We start from the raw sequence: 18,703 nt of genomic DNA on the forward strand, positions 1-18,703 counted from the left end.
GTTACGCTTATTCAAAGTTTCCAATTTTATCCGTGTTTATCAACTAACACAATTTCAAGTATTCTGTCACCTAAAAATCGATCAAACAGGGATTTTTATAATAAACTTTATGAACCCTAATTTACCCACATGAACAATAACAATAACAATATTCACATGAACAATAACAATAACAGTATTCAATCATATTATGTCCCGGTTCCAATAACAATAATATATATCCGAATTGCATGATAAAACAACCGATCCCCAAACACCTTATCACTAACCATCATCACGACAGAATCGATTAGCATACAAGTCCGATTAACATCCATATCCACTTAACATACATAACCGGTTATCATATCAACAACATATTGTAAGACGATCGATAAATCATGAAATCATATTTATTAAACACTAACCGGAAATGAAAACAAGGGAAATGATCAGCAAGAAGTCTCCGTAGGTTTGTGGTTGCCGTCACAAGTAGAGGTGTTCTAGGGTTTTTAGAAAAATCCCTACTGATTTCATGCATTCACTAATATAACCGTATCATCGGAATGGGCCAAGCCCATTAAAATGACTGGGCCGAAGGATATGTTTCGAGACCCCTTTGATCCGAAAGATGATCTTTCGGATCGAAGGATATGTTTCGTGATCCTTCGATCCTAGGGCCATGTTTCGTGAACATCCTTCGGAGGTTGGACATCCTTCGAAGGTTGTTTGTGATGTAATGTGTTTCACACTAACTAGTTTACACATTTTACAAGTTTCACCATATAGCAAACAACTATGCACAATCAAACAATCAAACGTATACAATTTCATGGCAGCCAAATGTGCAAATAAATAACTAGTCAATACATGATCGTGTAATACATATGAAATCGAATCTTGGAAATTCGAGTTGTCACATGAATAAGTACACCTAACAAAAGTTACAATAAAAAAAATTCAAGTCAATACACTATTTTAAATTAAAAAATCATAAGCAAATAAATAGTACTTTTTTCAAATACATTTTTTGTATATTAATTAATATAATATAATAAATCTCTTACTCGAAAGAATTATTTAAATCTTATATCAAAAAATGAAACCAAAACTTGCTCGCTTATTTTATCTATTGTTTTTTCTTAGCATTTTCACGTGTTATGATTTCTTTAAAATCTTTTTCAATATGCGTTCATATGTCCCAAACTTCAAATAACAAAACCTATTTAAGATGTTGAGAAGATTCAATTGACATGTTATTGTACGTGTGAGGGTTTTACTTTTTACATTGTAATCATTTTTCTACTTTTAGAGTTAGGGGTGTAAGCTGTGTGGTTTCAGATTAAAAGGTTGAAATGTTTGAACCTACATGCTACTCTTATAATTTTGAAAATACATTTTTTGTATATAAATTAATATAATAAATCTTTTACTCGAAAGAATTATTTAAATCTTATATCAAAAAATGAAACCAACAATTACTCGCTTGTTTTATCTATTATTTTTTCTTAGCAATTTCACGTGTTACGATTTCTTTAAAGCCTTTTTCAATATGCGTTCATATGTCCCAAAGTTCAAATAACAAAAACTATTTAAGATGCTGAAAAAATTCAATTGACACATTATTGTTCGTGTGGGGGTTTTACTTTTTATAATGTAATCATTTTTCTATTTATTTGAGTTAGGGATGTAAGTTGTGTCACGTTGATGGTTTCAGATTAGAAGGCTGAAATGTTTGAACCTGCATGCTACTCTTATAATTTTTGAAATACATTTTTGTAGGGTAAATTACACTTTTCGTCCTTTATATTTGTAATGGGTTGCAATGGATAGCCTTTAACTTCAATAATTACATGCACAATCCTTTATTTGGAAAACTCATTACACCTTTCGTCCTTTACCCCTAACCAAATTAAAATTTTAAGTTAAGTCAGATCACATAAGGGCAATAATGTTTTTTCTCTTTCTTTTTTTTTTCTTTCCCTTCGTTTAATATATGAAAAAATATATATGGAACTAATAAATTCTGAAAAATCTTCTCTCTCTCTCTCTCTCTCACACACACACACACACTTTGAACACACATTCTCTTTGTCACTCTCTCTATAAACTCTTTAAATCACCACCACCACCAACAAGCCTCCATCACCACCACCGACCTCCTCACCACCATCAATCACCACCAGCCTTCGCTGGACCACATCCACCATTCACCCCCGATTCCAAAGTATATCTTCCCATCACAAAATAATAGGGGAATTTGATTGGGGATGAAGGTTGGAAATGGTGGTGGAATTAGGGGTTTTTTGGTGCCTGCTGGAGTATGATGACAGTGAGAATGGTGGAGATTTTAGGTGAGATCGGATCTGGCTATCTCTAAGTTGCTCCACGAGTTTCGAACGAGTTATCATAATAAACCGATTCGTTATAATACAATTCTCTGTCTTCGACGATGTAAAACCCTAAATTTGAGTTTGAAACCCTACGATTGGATGTTTAAATAGTGGTGGTAGAAGAATCTGACCGGTGAATTGTGTGTTGTATGAATAATAATAATAATCGGAAATCGCCGGAGAGGATTGAGGGATTAGGATAGTGGCCGGATTGGTTGGTGGTTGCCGACGAATGACCGAGAAGATCGGAGCAGACTGAAAGCTACCTCTCAGTTTGATCTGCGTGTGTTAATTTGCTATTCTTTTTGTTTTTCTAAGTATGTAAGAGCATTCACCCTTCAATTTTTATATGGTGGACGACAAGGTATGGAGTTGATGCGACAGTGGAAATGGTGGACGACAGATCTATACAACTTTTTTAGAGAGATAGAGAGAGAGAGAGCTAGCTGAGATAGGGTGTGGACTCTGGTTTATGTTTTGTATATATATTTTTAATATAAAAGGTAAAATTACTAACCTACCCTCATGTGCAAGGCACATGCCATATTTAAGTGAAAAATTTAACCTGATTAGTGCTAAAAGACGAAAGGTGTAATAAGTTTTCCAAATAAAGGATTGTGCCTGTAATTATTAAAGTTAAAGGCTATCCATTGCAACCCGCTATAAACATAAAAGACGAAAAGTGTAAAATTGAAGGGTGAATCTCTTACATACTTAGAAAAACAAAGCTGAAATATATTAACACTTTAAAATAAAAATTATCAACATTATCAACTGTTTAAAACAATCCACAAACCTAAAATAACCCGCAACTGATTGTTTGAATTTCAAACAACTCTGTTTATGCTGAAATATAAAGCGAGAATTAGAATAGACCAGTTCAAAATTTAAAATTCAAGATTACAGAAAAAAACATACTCTCAATGATGTTGCAACAATGATGTTGGAAAAATTATGTGAAGTACAAAAAGCTGTAATCGGAGATGAATCGACTGAATATGGAATTCTGCATTTGAGAGAGAGAGAGAGAGAGACTGCTCGCAGATTTGAGTGAGAGAGACAATTGTGAATTTGAATGTAGAGTCAGAATCAGTTGTGTTATATATGAATACGTGTATGGTTTGAATTTTGAATCTGGAGCCAGAATTTTGAATTTTGAATGTAGGTAGAGATTTTGATGACAGAGGTTTCAATTTCTTATCCATGAATACATACATAGATATGAGCAGATGTTTGAGGTCAGAGCTTTAGATAGATTTTGTAATGATTTTATATATTAGGTTTTATGATGTAGTAATGACATAAGAAAAGCATTGTTGGACAACCTCTTTGACTGACACATCAGCTTTTCTTATGTCACTCAGAATTCTCCTTTTATAAAAAGTATAGATAGATATAGATTTTCTTTAAAAAAGTAAAATATTCACAGTGATTAAATGTAAAAAAAAGTATATGTCATTAATGAAAATATATTTACTTTAAAATGAGAAAATTGTTTTAGCAAGTCAGACCGCTCGACTTCATTTTTAATTTCTAATGACATTATTACTTTGAATCTATAGAAGAAAAGAAAAAGAAAATGTACTTATATTCGTATTTACTAGAGTTAAATGTCTGCCAGGTTCTTGTGGTTTACAAATATTGAAGACTTGCTCTCAATGGTTTAATAATTACACACTTGGTCCCAGTGGTTGTAATTTTTGCACTCGTGTGGTCCTTACCACTAACCTAAGTTATGCTATCCAGTTAAGTTTGTATTAAATTACCAAAGTACCCTTACCTATTATGAAAAACAATAAATAGAAAATAGTTAAATTAAAACAAATATCTCTATGGATTCCACCCCCACTCCTTCTTCCCCAAATCACCACCATCACTACCACCCCTATATCTCTCTTTCTACACAGGTCTCTCTCTCTTCTCAAACAAGCACCACTACCACTGAACACCTACAACCACCATCACCACACCTCCACCACCGAGCACCCACTACCACCACTACAAATACCATACTTTCTCTCTTTCTCTCTCTCTCTCTCTCTCTCTCCGCCCAGCCCAGGTCTCTCCATCTCTCTCTCTCACTCTCTCTCTCTCTCTCTCTCTCTTCGCGTCTAAATCACTCCAGCGTCTAAATCAAAGTGAAAGGCACCGGCACCGATGAAACGAATTTGCCGGAAAACTCCGTAACCGATACCAAACCACTAACAGGTCTCTCTCTATCTCTCTCTCTCTCTCTCTCTCTCTCTCTCTTCAGACGCGGTTGATCGGTGGGGGGAGGTTTCAGGATGTACGGTGATTGGATGATTTGATGATGATGGGGGTTAGGGTTATATGGTAGTTGGTTGCAGGTCGAAGGGAGGTGGTTGGTGGTGGTTTAGGGGTGTATAGTGGTTAGTTGCAGGTCGGAGGGAGCAGTTAGGGGTGTACGATGGTTGGTTGCGGTGGAGATTGATGGAGGTTCATGGTGGTGTGCCGTTGTTTGAAGAACGGCGGTAATGGTGGTGGTTCTCGGTGTTGATGGTGGTGGGTAGGTGATGGTGGTGGAAGAAGATGACTTTTTTAGTAAAGTTAGGTTGCAGGTTTTGAAGAAGGAAGAAGGTGTACCCATATGTGTTATATATATATTTTTAATGTTCAAGGGTAAAATAGACATTCTACATATACTTAACTGAGAAATCTAACTTCGGTTAGTGATAAGGACAACACGAGTGCAAAAATTACAACCAGTGAAACCAAGTGTGTAATTATTAAACCACTGAAACCAAATCTGTAATATTTGCAAACCACATGAACCAATCAGGCATTTAACTCTATTTACTGTTTTGAATAAGTACACCTAACAAAAGTTACAATAAAAAAAATTCAAGTCAATACACTATTTTAAATTAAAAAATCATAAGCAAATAAATAGTACTTTTTTCAAATACATTTTTTGTATATTAATTAAATTAATATAATATAATAAATCTCTTACTCGAAAGAATTATTTAAATCTTATATCAAAAAATGAAACCAAAACTTGCTCGCTTATTTTATCTATTGTTTTTTATTAGCATTTTCACGTGTTATGATTTCTTTAAAGTCTTTTTCAATATGTGTTCATATGTCTCAAACTTCAAATAACAAAAACCTATTTAAGATGTTGAAAAGATTCAATTGACATGTTATTGTACGTGTGAGGGTTTTACTTTTTACATTGTAATCATTTTTCTACTTTTAGAGTTAGGGGTGTAAGCTGTGTGGTTTCAGATTAAAAGGTTGAAATGTTTGAACCTACATACTACTCTTATAATTTTTAAAATACATTTTTTGTGTATAATTTAATATAATAAATCTTTTACTCGAAAGAATTATTTAAATCTTATATCAAAAAATGAAACCAACAATTACTCGCTTGTTTTATCTATAATTTTTTCTTAGCAATTTCACGTGTTACGATTTCTTTAAAGCCTTTTTCAATATGCGTTCATATGTCCCAAAGTTCAAATAACAAAAACTATTTAAGATGCTGAAAAAATTCAATTGACACATTATTGTCCGTGTGGGGGTTTTACTTTTTATAATGTAATCATTTTTCTATTTATTTGAGTTAGGGATGTAAGTTGTGTCACGTTGCTGGTTTCAGATTAGAAGGCTGAAATGTTTGAACCTGCATGCTACTCATATAATTTTTGAAATACATTTTTGTAGGGTAAATTACACTTTTCGTCCTTTATATTTGTAATGGGTTGCAATGGATAGCCTTTAACTTCAATAATTACATGCACAATCCTTTATTTGGAAAACTCATTACACCTTTCGTCCTTTACCCCTAACCAAATTAAAATATTAAGTTAAGTCAGATCACATAAGGGCAATAATGTCTTTGCTCTTTCTTTTTTTTCTTTCCCTTCGTTTAATATATGAAAAAATATATATGGAACTAATAAATTCTGAAAAATCTTCTTTCTCTCTCTCTCTCTCTCTCTCACACACACACTTTGAACACACATTCTCTTTGTCTCTCTCTCTATAAACTCTTTAAATCATCACCACCACCAACAAGCCTCCATCACCACCACCGACCTCCTCACCACCAGCCTTCGCTGGACCACGTCCACCATTCACCCCCGATTCCAAAGTATATCTTCCCATCACGAAATAATAGGGGAATTTGATTGGGGATGAAGGTTTGAAATGGAGGTGGAATTAGGGGTTTTTTGGTGCCTGCTGGAGTATGATGACAGTGAGAATGGTGGAGATTTTAGGTGAGATCGGATCTGGCTATCTCTAAGTTGCTCCACGAGTTTCGAACGAGTTATCATAATAAACCAATTCGTTATAATACAATTCTCTGTCTTCGACGATGTAAATCCCTAAATTTGAGTTTGAAACCCTACGATTGGATGTTTAAATAGTGGTGGTAGAAGAATCTGACCGGTGAATTGTGTGTTGTATGAATAATAATAATAATCGGAAATCGCCGGAGAGGATTGAGGGATTAGGATAGTGGCCGGATTGTGATGCAGCGTGTGAAACGAAAAAAATGAAGATTACACGTTGATTCTACGAATACCCGTGTAGCTCTTCCCCAACCCCCAAATTGTAACCCCAAAGGCCACGGAATTTGAAGTGGAAAAACAGTTTTCTCAAAATTCAATTCTGATCTTCTCATTAGCTTTAGCAACATATAAATAAAGACTGAAATTCAAAACGGGCCTAAAAAAGATAACGGGCCAAACACACGGCCTAAAACAAAAAGCCCAAAATAGTTCAAAAAACATAAAAATGCAAATAAGTAATAGAAATAAGCTTTTTTTGGCCCCGACGATGACCCAAACTGCCGTAGGCGTTTGCAGCAAGATGGAGCTCGTTCTCGCCTTCGAATCGCCTGGTCGCACGTCCCAAACGGACCCCCGTAGCCCAAGTTAGGGCCATTTTAGTGAAGGCCCTTTTCTTACGCGGTCTTAGGCCTCCAAGTACAAAATAGCCCGTTCCTCCACACTTGGGCCCACATCAGATTGGTTGGTGGTTGCCGACGAATGACCGAGAAGATCGGAGCAGACTGAAAGCTACCTCTCTGTTTGATCTGCGTGTGTTAATTTGCTATTCTTTTTGTTTTTCTAAGTATGTAAGAGCATTCACCCTTCAATTTTTATATGGTGGACGACAAGGTATGGAGTTGATGCGACAGTGGAAATGGTGGACGACAGATCTATACAACTTTTTTAGAGAGATAGAGAGAGAGAGCTAGCTGAGATAGGGTGTGGACTCTAGTTTATGTTTTGTATATATATTTTTAATATAAAAGGTAAAATTACTAACCTACCCTCATGTGCAAGGCACATGCCATATTTAAGTGAAAAAATTAATCTGATTGGTGCTAAAAGACGAAAGGTGTAATAAGTTTTCCAAATAAAGGATTGTGTCTGTAATTATTAAAGTTAAAGGCTATCCATTGCAACCCGCTATAAACATAAAAGACGAAAAGTGTAAAATTGAAGGGTGAATGCTCTTACATACTTAGAAAAACAAAGCTGAAATATATTAATACTTTAAAATAAAAATTATCAACATTATCAACTGTTTAAAAGAATCCACAAACCTAAAATAACCCGCAACTGATTGTTTGAATTTCAAACACTTTTCGTCCTTTATATTTGTAATGGGTTGCAATGGATAGCCTTTAACTTCAATAATTACATGCACAATCCTTTATTTGGAAAACTCATTACACCTTTCGTCCTTTACCCCTAACCAAATTAAAATTTTAAGTTAAGTCAGATCACATAAGGGCAATAATGTCTTTTCTCTTTCTTTTTTTTCTTTCCCTTCGTTTAATATATGAAAAAATATATATGGAACTAATAAATTCGGAAAAATCTTCTCTCTCTCTCTCTCTCTCACACACACACACACTTTGAACACACATTCTCTTTGTCTCTCTCTCTCTATAAACTCTTTAAATCACCACCACCACCAACAAGCCTCCATCACCACCACCGACCTCCTCACCACCATCAATCACCACCAGCCTTCACTGGACCACATCCACCATTCACCCCCGATTCCAAAGTATATCTTCCCATCACGAAATAATAGGGGAATTTGATTAGGGATGAAGATTTGAAATGGAGGTGGAATTAGGGGTTTTTTGGTGCCTGCTGGAGTATGATGACAGTGAGAATGGTGGAGATTTTAGGTGAGATCAGATCTGGCTATCTCTAAGTTGCTCCACGAGTTTCGAACGAGTTATCATAATAAACCGATTCGCTATAATACAATTCTCTGTCTTCGACGATGTAAAACCCTAAATTTGAGTTTGAAACCCTACGATTGGATGTTTAAATAGTGGCAGTAGAAGAATCTGACCGGTGAATTGTGTGTTGTATGAATAATAATAATAATCGGAAATCACCGGAGAGGATTGAGGGATTAGGATAGTGGCCGGATTGGTTGGTGGTTGCCGACGAATGACCGAGAAGATCGGAGCAGACTGAAAGCTACCTCTCAGTTTGATCTGCGTGTGTTAATTTGCTATTCTTTTTGTTTTTCTAAGTATGTAAGAGCATTCACCCTTCAATTTTTATATGGTGGACGACAAGGTATGGAGTTGATGCGACAGTGGAAATGGTGGACGACAGATCTATACAACTTTTTTTAGAGAGATAGAGAGAGAGAGAGCTAGCTGAGATAGGGTGTGGACTCTGGTTTATGTTTTGTATATATATTTTTAATATAAAAGGTAAAATTACTAACCTACCCTCATGTGCAAGGCACATGCCATATTTAAGTGAAAAATTTAACCTGATTAGTGCTAAAAGACGAAAGGTGTAATAAGTTTTCCAAATAAAGGATTGTGCCTGTAATTATTAAAGTTAAAGGCTATCCATTGCAACCCGCTATAAACATAAAAGACGAAAAGTGTAATTTACCCTTTTTTGTATATTAATTTATATAATAAATCTCTTACTCGAAAGAACTATTTAAATCTTATATCAAAAAATGAAACTAAAACTTCCTCGCTTGTTTAATCTATTATTTTTTTCTTAGCATTTTCACGTGTTTAAAGCCTCTTCCAATATGTGTTCATAGGTCCCAAACTTCAAATAACAAGATGTTGAAAAGATTCAATTGACATATTATTGTCCGTGTGGGGTTTTACCTTTTATATTATAATCATTTTTCTATTTATTAGAGTTAGGATTGTAAGTTGTGTTACGTTGATGGTTTCAGATTAAAAGGCTGCAATGTTTGAACCTACATGCTCTTTTTATAATTGTTGGTGTTAAAAGTGTAACCGGAGAGAATTTGGGGAAATTTTCAATTGTATTGATTCATTAACTTGAACAATAAAGTTACAACTGTATATGTACAAAACAAAAACAAAGCTAAGAAACGCTTTTGCGTAGCCTAACTGTGCACAAACTTTTGTGCGAAAGGCCGATAAGTACAACACCCCTCAAGTTGGAGGTGTATACAACCCTAACTTGGAAATCAAATTCACGTGTCCACAAGCTGATACGGTAAACAAATCCACATGACGAATAGAACCATACTCATAACTGAGTGAAATAGTGTCTTGTTTATTGACTACCAAGAAGTTGGACTTCCCCGAAAAGAAATGAAATCGGCACTAATCGACCACCGTGTGTTTGGACATGAAGTCGAATCTGAATCACATAAAGTTGTTAAAGAAAATTCAGGGGTATTGTTAAAGAATAAACCCTAAGAACAAGTACCCTTTGACATAACGAAGAGTATGCTAAGCAGCTTCCCAATGCGGAACTTTGGAATCACTTATAAGCGGCTTGAGCAACACCGACAAGAAATTGAAAACTATGAGTGTTCGTGTCATCGGACGACGAATTGGAACTTGATGAAGATGACGTACTAGAAGATGGTAAATATGTATCAGAAAATTATTTTAATTTTGTTTTATAGAGATCACCCCAACGGTTATATGCCTCTTCCCTGTGTCGGGAAAGCTCACCCGTTCGGGTTTTATTGCTCCATCCCGATCCACGCAGTGACTCCACTCTATGGACCCTTGCTTGTTCCAAAATACTTCAAAAGGCAATCACAATATCACATTGATTATTTGATTTTACTACTATTGCTTTAATGGACTCCGACCATTATGGTCCATCACTCCATTATAGTGATAGTGGGCCAAATATTGACGGACTTACAAATTTCAACAATGTATAAATGACCATGTGCAATTGAAACCTGTCGCTTTTATATGATTTCTATACGCATTGACCCAATCAAATATATAAATTTACCCTTGATCCATGACTAGCCCAGGGTACTTTGGGTATTTCATGTCCATCCAAACTAGTGTCGTTAAAAGATCCCAATCACACCATTAAAGTTGATGTTTCATTGTTTAATTTTAAACGTGTAACATTTATTGGAAATCTTAACGAAAGATTTGATCTTTATTATGTATATCAATTAGTAAAGTAAGACTAAATGTCTAAATCTTTGGACATAAACCAATACCGACAATTTATATTGCAAATATTACCGATATATAAGCTTGCGAATATATTAACTTGAAAGTTAAAAGAATAATCAGTCAAGTATTTCTCCTTATTTATATACTATTAATTAATTTGCAACCAGTAAGTGCATTATTAAGTTGTAAGTTGTGCATTAAGGATTTGTCTTGCAAGGTGTTATTGTACATTTATATTGTTTGGTTGTAAATTGTGCTTGTATCTTAATCAAATAATGGTTCAACTAGGCTATCACCCGGGAACATCCCGGGTTAGGAAAATTTAGTTTTTAATAATAAAAGTGGTTTTACAAAAGGTACAGTTCATGTAACCATTCTTTTAGGTGTTTTCCGAATGCCTTTTACAAAAGAATATCTAAAACAAAAAAGTTGGACTAAGACCTGAAATCCTTTTTATGACAAAGTAGCAGGTGCAAATAGAAGATGAACACAAAAATAATCACCTCCTAACGGAAAAGACCATAGAATCATTTAATACGGGTCATTCAACATGAGAACCAACTAACGTTACCATTTTAGGTTGCATTCGCGTTTTACTACCTGGTACCCCTTAAAATCAAATGAAAAGGAAAACGACTATCTTAAAGCTTGAACAAAGACCGATCATCAAATTAATACTCTAAATTCAATAGAAAATAAAAATCAAATATAATAAAAAGTAAATATAACAAAATTAATCAAACTATATTAAACGCATTGCAACTATATGGGTTCTATACATTTGAATATGGTTTGAATGACTTTAAATCATTTGACCTATTGAGCCCATTCGTAAAACATAAAGCATAACACAGATCTCGACACATTTATAGATAGATTGGTCTAAAATCTAAAAATGCCAACCTGTTGTAGAAAGCTTCCTTCTAGCTTAGATGTCCGATCAACTTACAGCTCAAGCTCAGATGCCTTTTTTATAACTTCAAAAGTGGTAGTAACCACACACAATTTGGTAGAACTATGCTAAAAAACGGAAATAATTGTTAGTGGATTCCAAAAATAACAAATAACTCGGGTTTGCTTCCTGGGCTCGAGAAAGTTATTTATATTAAATATTATTTATGATTAATCCACTACAAATTGAACATTCATATTCCAACAAGAATTAATTCGCCTAAACCGCTTTGTATCCACGTAGCCACAATATAAAACAAGTTGTTAGACTCACATGTTGTCACCACTTACTTAAAAAAAACTTGAAACCTTTTTTTTAAATGATAGTTTTGTGTTCCAAAATAAAGGAGTGTCAAGAAACCAAAAGATGTGTTAACGGTTAATCTGCTATGCTATTTCTAACATCATCTTTTTTTTTCTTTTATTAACCTCATATTTAAATCTGCTACACTATTTCTTTGTAGACCTTTTGTGTCTCAAGAAACCAAAAGCTACGTTAAGAGCATATAATATTGTGTATAGCATATAATATAAATAACCTACGTAAGCAAAGAAAAAAAATAACAGAAAAAATATTCAGTTTGTAAAAAAAAAACTAATAAGGTAATTACTGACTAATGAAAACCTATAATGGAACAAACAACACAAAGTCATCAAATTATTCTATAGCTCCTGTTTTGAACTCGCATTATTATCTTTCAAAATACAATTTCAACAACAAATGCCTTGACGATCACAGCTCCAGCCAAGTGCCAACAACCTAAGATTACATGATAACAACAAAAATTACTATTAAAAGTTGAAATTATGGAAGGCTAATAGCACGTATGACGATATTAATCATGCAATTTAAATATGAAATGGATCAACACATTCTTGCAACTCGTCTTCATTTAAAAGTTACACATTTTCATCAAATACATAAGGCTATAGGGTGTGGTCATGACCCTCTACATAGGCGCCATGTCATCTACCTCTAATTCACCATCCAAAACCACTACCCTAAGGGTGTGGTCATGACCCAAACCACAATGCTTTTTTTATAATATATTATTGTCTCAAAATCAACAAATTAGAGGGTCGTGGTAAACGTGGTTCAATCCACGCGAACCACCATCAATTAAGGACGGGGTGGTGTACTATTTGATCAATGGTCCTATGTGGCAAATAATATCCCAACCCACGCCCCCTACACCCCATCGCCTAATAAATCAAATATATAACTTGTAAGGCATCACCTTTGTATTTGAGGGAATCTTTTCTCCTAAAGCCTATTTTTCAGTTTTCTTCTTTAAAAACTCCTTACAAGTTGAAGTGCTTGTAAGTTAACTTTTTTAGAGAATCTTTTGCCCTAGGTTACAGAGATGAAGCCTTAGAAGATCTCTCAATCTTGTCTTTGGTTGTAAATTAACTTTTTTTCATCAACAGGCAATACATTTGCTTCCATAAAAAACAAAATTGCATTTAGAAAAGTGGACAAATTGCATAAGCAAAAACGATGAGGACCAACATGCCAAAAGTTTCTAAGAATATGATTAATGTTGCTTACTTGCATCTCTATTGTAGTTACATCTAAAGCTCTAATATGTTGATTAAATTCAAGAAAACATTGCAATAAGTACAGATTCATAATTTGACAAAACTGATAATTTTTATAAATATGATTAAAGGTGTTCTCTTTTCTTGACCTTTGTTAATGTTAATATGATTAAGGAAACTAACTTTATATTTATTTATACTCACACCAAAGAAGTAAGAACAATACCTTCAATAACTCCCATGAGGAGATGAAAGTCCGGCTTACGCCTGATCACAGCAGCATGATACAATATCAATTTATCATCCATGAATGAAACGAATTGTTCTCATCATCACCAGCCTGACCATTTTGGAGGCCTTGAGCGGAAAAAAATGCGAGGGACCTTTTCCAAATGTCAATGCTATAAACCGTCCTTTATCCTAACTTGACTAACACGAAGATCGAAGACATAAATCATGGTCCAAAGAAGCCCGTTAGCAAGAAATCTGAAATCACATCAATAGAAAAAACCAACCACCTTATTACCATCCATAAATCACCCACTTTAATGTGCACTTCATAACCTTAAAACACTTTTTTCTCCGAACGTTCTTCAATCAATAATTTTTTGTTAAAAACTATAACAAAAAATATATTATTACGATAACATGATTTTTTGAACCAAGTAAGTTAGTTGGTTATGACTTTTGACCCATTTTACACATTATTTTTTTGTTATGTGTTTTAGAAGACCCATGTGATTGGTCAAAAGGTAAACTTAGCCCGAATCGCCATGTTCCTAGGTACAACTATCCAAAGGCAACCTTACTTAAATTAACATGGTTTTTGATCTTTTTAACTTATAGCATTATTAAGGCAGTAGGGCACAAAAAATTGCTAGATAGGACTAACCAGAAATATATATTAAAAATAAATAAAGAAAAATGAAAGTTTGGACCTCAATTTTGAGTAAACACAAAAGAAAAATTAGACTATTTGGGGATGTGTGGAGCGCAACACATAAATGAGAATGCACCTCCCAAAAAGCAATATCACAATCCACATAAGCTTATTTATATCAATTTACATCAGTGCAAGAACTCAGTCAAGCTTGAAGCAAAATCAGATTGCTGATGAAATAAAAAAGACATACTTATAAGATTTAATACGAAAGTGAAGATTTAATACTCATTTATATCAATTTAAAGACCAGCGTCGTCGACGTATAACCTAAAATACGTACCAGCATAAGATGATGTGAAACACGGAAGGAGACTCGCACAGCTCCGATAAGCACAAAACCAATACTGCCGGGACAAGAAAGACAAAGAATGTCGTAAAATAATAATAATATGAAGCCACATAACACATGTCTACTACCGATGAGCATAAAAACGACAAAGCTTCTACCGTTTCTTGATCCTGCAAACCAGTTCGGCGCATTACCTTTCCTTTAAAGGTTACGATGAGAGGCCCAACTCTAAATTTACAATAACACCCTTGATTTTATTTACAAAAAAGATCAAGACAAAATCTCCCACTGATATATATGGTTCAACACTTGATTCTGATGATTCAAAGACATAGCCCAATGAAGCATCTTGCTCACGAGTTCACTCATAAAACTCTATACTTAATGATGGATCTGGGGATGGAGCAAACCTGTTGCAAAAAAAAAAATCAATAATTAATAAATGGATGTACATTATTAGCAATATATTTGGTTACATTAAAAGAGTAACTTACGGGTTCTCTACAAAACTGTTGCCAGCAGGATCATCAAGAATGAAAGTAAAAGACGAACTTCCTGTTGCACACGCTTTTAATTTTACTATAAACTGGTCTATTGCCTCAGCCGTTTGGGGATCCACTTTCTGAAAAGAAAAATGGCAGCTTGTCAAAAGTGGTGATTCAGTGACAAAATTAGCCATTGCAGGAGAGTACATGAAGTAGTATTCAGAATTGATGTACTCCAGTTAGTACTATGTATGCAAAAGCACATGCTCTGAGGTCTGAACTCCAACCATTTTTGTTTTGAATAATCTATTCACACAGTGAGGCATAAATTTAAAGCTATTATTACAACTGAAGCATAAATTGATTAAAAATCACTACTGAACTAAAACACAAAATCAAGATTTTTGTTAAACTAAAGGATGAATTAAACCTATATTTCATTACATCATTTCACGCATAAAAGAAGCTATGAATGGAGGTATATAAGAAAGACTCATGTCATATACAAACCATACAAGCTATGAATACCTTATTTAATTGATGGGAGGGAGCAGGGATATTAAGTTACTGTAATTAAACAAACGCATGGGCTGGGTCTCGAACTCTTATGTCCAACCTATGTTTAGCCGTTTGGACTTAACAGTTTCAAAACTTAAAGTTCCAGTTTAATTTACATATATGCGGTGTTCATTTTTCATATTAAATCAACCAATGGTGGTCCTATTGGTTACCTTAATTGTTGAGCGAGACGAATCCAAAACAAATGATTTAGAACATGTCGATTGCTGGACTCTACGCTGCTGAAACCAACCGACGCTTTCTAGTTCGCGGCTTTGAGCGACTTCGCAACAACAACGACCACAATGGATACTAATCATCAACACACACAAATCATATCTCGATACATACGCAATAGCGGAAAAACCAACAAACAAAACTCTATTTTTCTCATTGAAACATATAATATGTTCATCTTGTGTAAACCAATATTAGATTGAGTAATCCTTTAATCGCAGGAAACAAATTTAGGCCTATAGAAACATATGTCATGAACCAGATCATAAATAATACCTCAAATAATGGATAGTTGCCGGCGGTTGTGTCAAACAGTGAAAGAAGGCGATTCGAACAAACGACGACAGTTCTAGGTGGTTGTCATGGCGAGTGGTGGCTGTCAATTCAACTGGACACCTTCAATTCATCAACCAAAAAACATCAATTCACAAAAATTCATAACAAAAACCATTAACAAAATCAAACTGCATGCGTGCGTGTGTGTGAGAGAGAAAGAGATAGCTTACATACATATATATACAGAAATCAAACATCATATGACTTTGAATCAAGAAAACCAATATCGTAACAATCAAACAATCTCAAAATTAACCTGGATGAGATGATTTTTGGGATTAAGGATCTGAAGACTTTCCTAGGGTTTTATGGTGGTGGAACCCTAGCCGCCGCCTTGTGCCTTGAACCACAACCATCACAAGACCATCGTTGGACAAAACCCTAAATGAACCCATGTTGCCGTCATAATTCCTCTTCAGGCCACGACCACCGCCACCAACTTCCTCTATCGAAGCACCACCACCGGATGGGCAGCTGTGACTTCGGAGAACCTCTACCGTCTTCCACCAACAATCAAATATAACAAAACGGGTTGATAAAATACATTGAATTGATTGAATTTCATAGCCTTGAAGGCGAAGAAGAAAGGGAAATCAGGAAGCGTGAAGGAAAAGAGTGAGGGATTTAGGGTTCTGTAAGTGTGAAATGTGGCGAATGGGTGATTTAGGTTATTAGGTACCTTATATACCCAGGTCAAAAAACCGGGTATGGCTAACCCAATTCGGATCCCGTGTGAAAACTTAAGGATTCTCACATTTTTCCCGCCAAAAATCCATTGTGGTTGCACCACCACTTGACACGTGTCCCACATCTAATTTATTTATTATATATATAGATTACCTTACCAAATTCAATTTGTTTTGTATGCATATATAGTTGTAAATTGTGCTTAAGTGGTTGTACCCTAATCAAATAATGGTTTCATTATCTTACCATGTTCAATCGGTTTGATCCATTCAAAGTTGTATTGTTTTATTTGTAAATTATTATTATTTATAATAATATAATTAATTTAGCCAAAATCTTGTATAAATATAATTTGCAACATATTCATGCAATGGTTGTTCTAATGTATGCATTATGGTTTGTATAGTGGTAATGATATATTATATATAGATTACGATGAACCTGTCAAACGGGAAAAATAGACGCGAGTTCATCGTAACGTGCGAGTCCTAGATCAACTTAGTTATTTTTTCTATGTTTACGTTTCGGTTTAATTTCTTCGCATTAACACGCCGCAACTTCAGTGTCGGTGGTCGCTGACAGTAGTGTGGAATTAGTGCTCGCCCCCGCCGCAACGCGGGGGTGCTTAATACTAGTTAATTTTTATTTTAAAACAAACTTTAAATACCAATTGTAACACATACTAACATAAAAAAATAGATAGTTTTGAAATAATAATATTTTTATCTCTCATTTTTATTCATTTTTCTTCTTCATGCGGTAAAAGAATGATATGTCATTAGACTATGGCCGTGGGGAGTGGGGTGTTGGTTGGGGTGGGGATGTCTTTCAACGCTAGCTGCTCCATCCTGAGTTGTCGTTGGGTATGGCGTTGTTCCTTTGGCGTGGGTATTCAGCCTGGCGTGGGGCGGAGGAGGGGGGGGGGGGGGAGGTGACTTGGCTGGTCCAATATGGTTGGCTACTTTAATTAAAAAAAATTCACGTGGCTGGTCACGCCAAGCTAAGCCACGCCACACCACACCCCTAATTTTTCACCATAAGCTTGTGGATCCCACACTCATCATGTGTCGAGTAATGCCCCCAACCCAACCCAACCCAACCCAAACCACTCCACTCCCCATAGTCTTACAGATGGTAGAAAACCCATGCCGGCTGACAAAACATGAAACTTTCGGATTGAGTAATGTCATTAGTTGTAAAATAAATTGTGATTTGAGACGTGTATAGTGTTAAGTAATCATCTGATTATTCGAACACTTAACCCGAATCAATACCAAATATATAAATATATTAGATAATCTGTAAGAATATGCTAAATGATAATTATTAAAAACATACATGGACTCTCCTAATAGTAATATGTTGATATTAACTTAAAAAAACATACATGGACTCTCCTAATAGTAATATGTTGATATTAACTTAAAAGGTGGTGGGCTCTGTGGTCTCCTAATGTCAATTTGTTTTTTTGGCAAATAGGAATGTCCTTGACGGGCCGCTAATTATTAGTAAGATGTTGTCTTGGGTGAAGAAAGTGAAAAAAAAAAAGCTTTTATTCTCAAGATTGACATCGAAAAGGATTATGACACGATCAATTGGAAGTTTATTGACAGTATTTTGCAACAAATGAGATTCCCAGAGTTATGGAGAAAATGGGTTTGTGGTATCTTGGTATCCTCTCGAGCCTCAGTTTTAATAAATGGGTCACCTACTATCGAGTTCCAATGTTAGTGTGGAATCAAGGTGATCTGTTGTCCGCGTTCATAATTATTATTGCTATGGAGGCTTTGACTAGGTTTATGATTAAGGCTTGTTTGATAGGAAATGTATCAGGGAATTAAACTACCAAATAATGGGCCAGTT

General features: G+C 34.9%; 1 long non-coding RNA gene across 3 annotated transcripts; it reads right to left on the reverse strand.

Moving 5' to 3' along the window:
• Positions 1 to 12,327: 12,327 nt before the first annotated feature.
• Positions 12,328 to 16,821, reverse strand: LOC110868303. Of its 3 annotated transcripts, none has more exons than XR_002552347.2 (7): positions 16,410 to 16,821; positions 16,094 to 16,213; positions 15,754 to 15,863; positions 15,032 to 15,159; positions 14,529 to 14,947; positions 13,532 to 13,791; positions 12,328 to 12,526 (listed from the first exon to the last, which is right to left on the reverse strand). It is a non-coding gene; the product is annotated as an uncharacterized LOC110868303 (long non-coding RNA). The 3 variants fall into 3 exon arrangements; XR_002552346.2 differs by having other exon boundaries at positions 15,754 to 15,892; XR_002552349.2 differs by lacking the exon at positions 15,754 to 15,863.
• Between the last annotated feature and the right edge of the window lie 1,882 nt (positions 16,822 to 18,703).

This window comes from Helianthus annuus, chromosome 7, assembly GCF_002127325.2.
Source record: "Helianthus annuus cultivar XRQ/B chromosome 7, HanXRQr2.0-SUNRISE, whole genome shotgun sequence".
Taxonomy (NCBI): domain Eukaryota; kingdom Viridiplantae; phylum Streptophyta; class Magnoliopsida; order Asterales; family Asteraceae; genus Helianthus; species Helianthus annuus.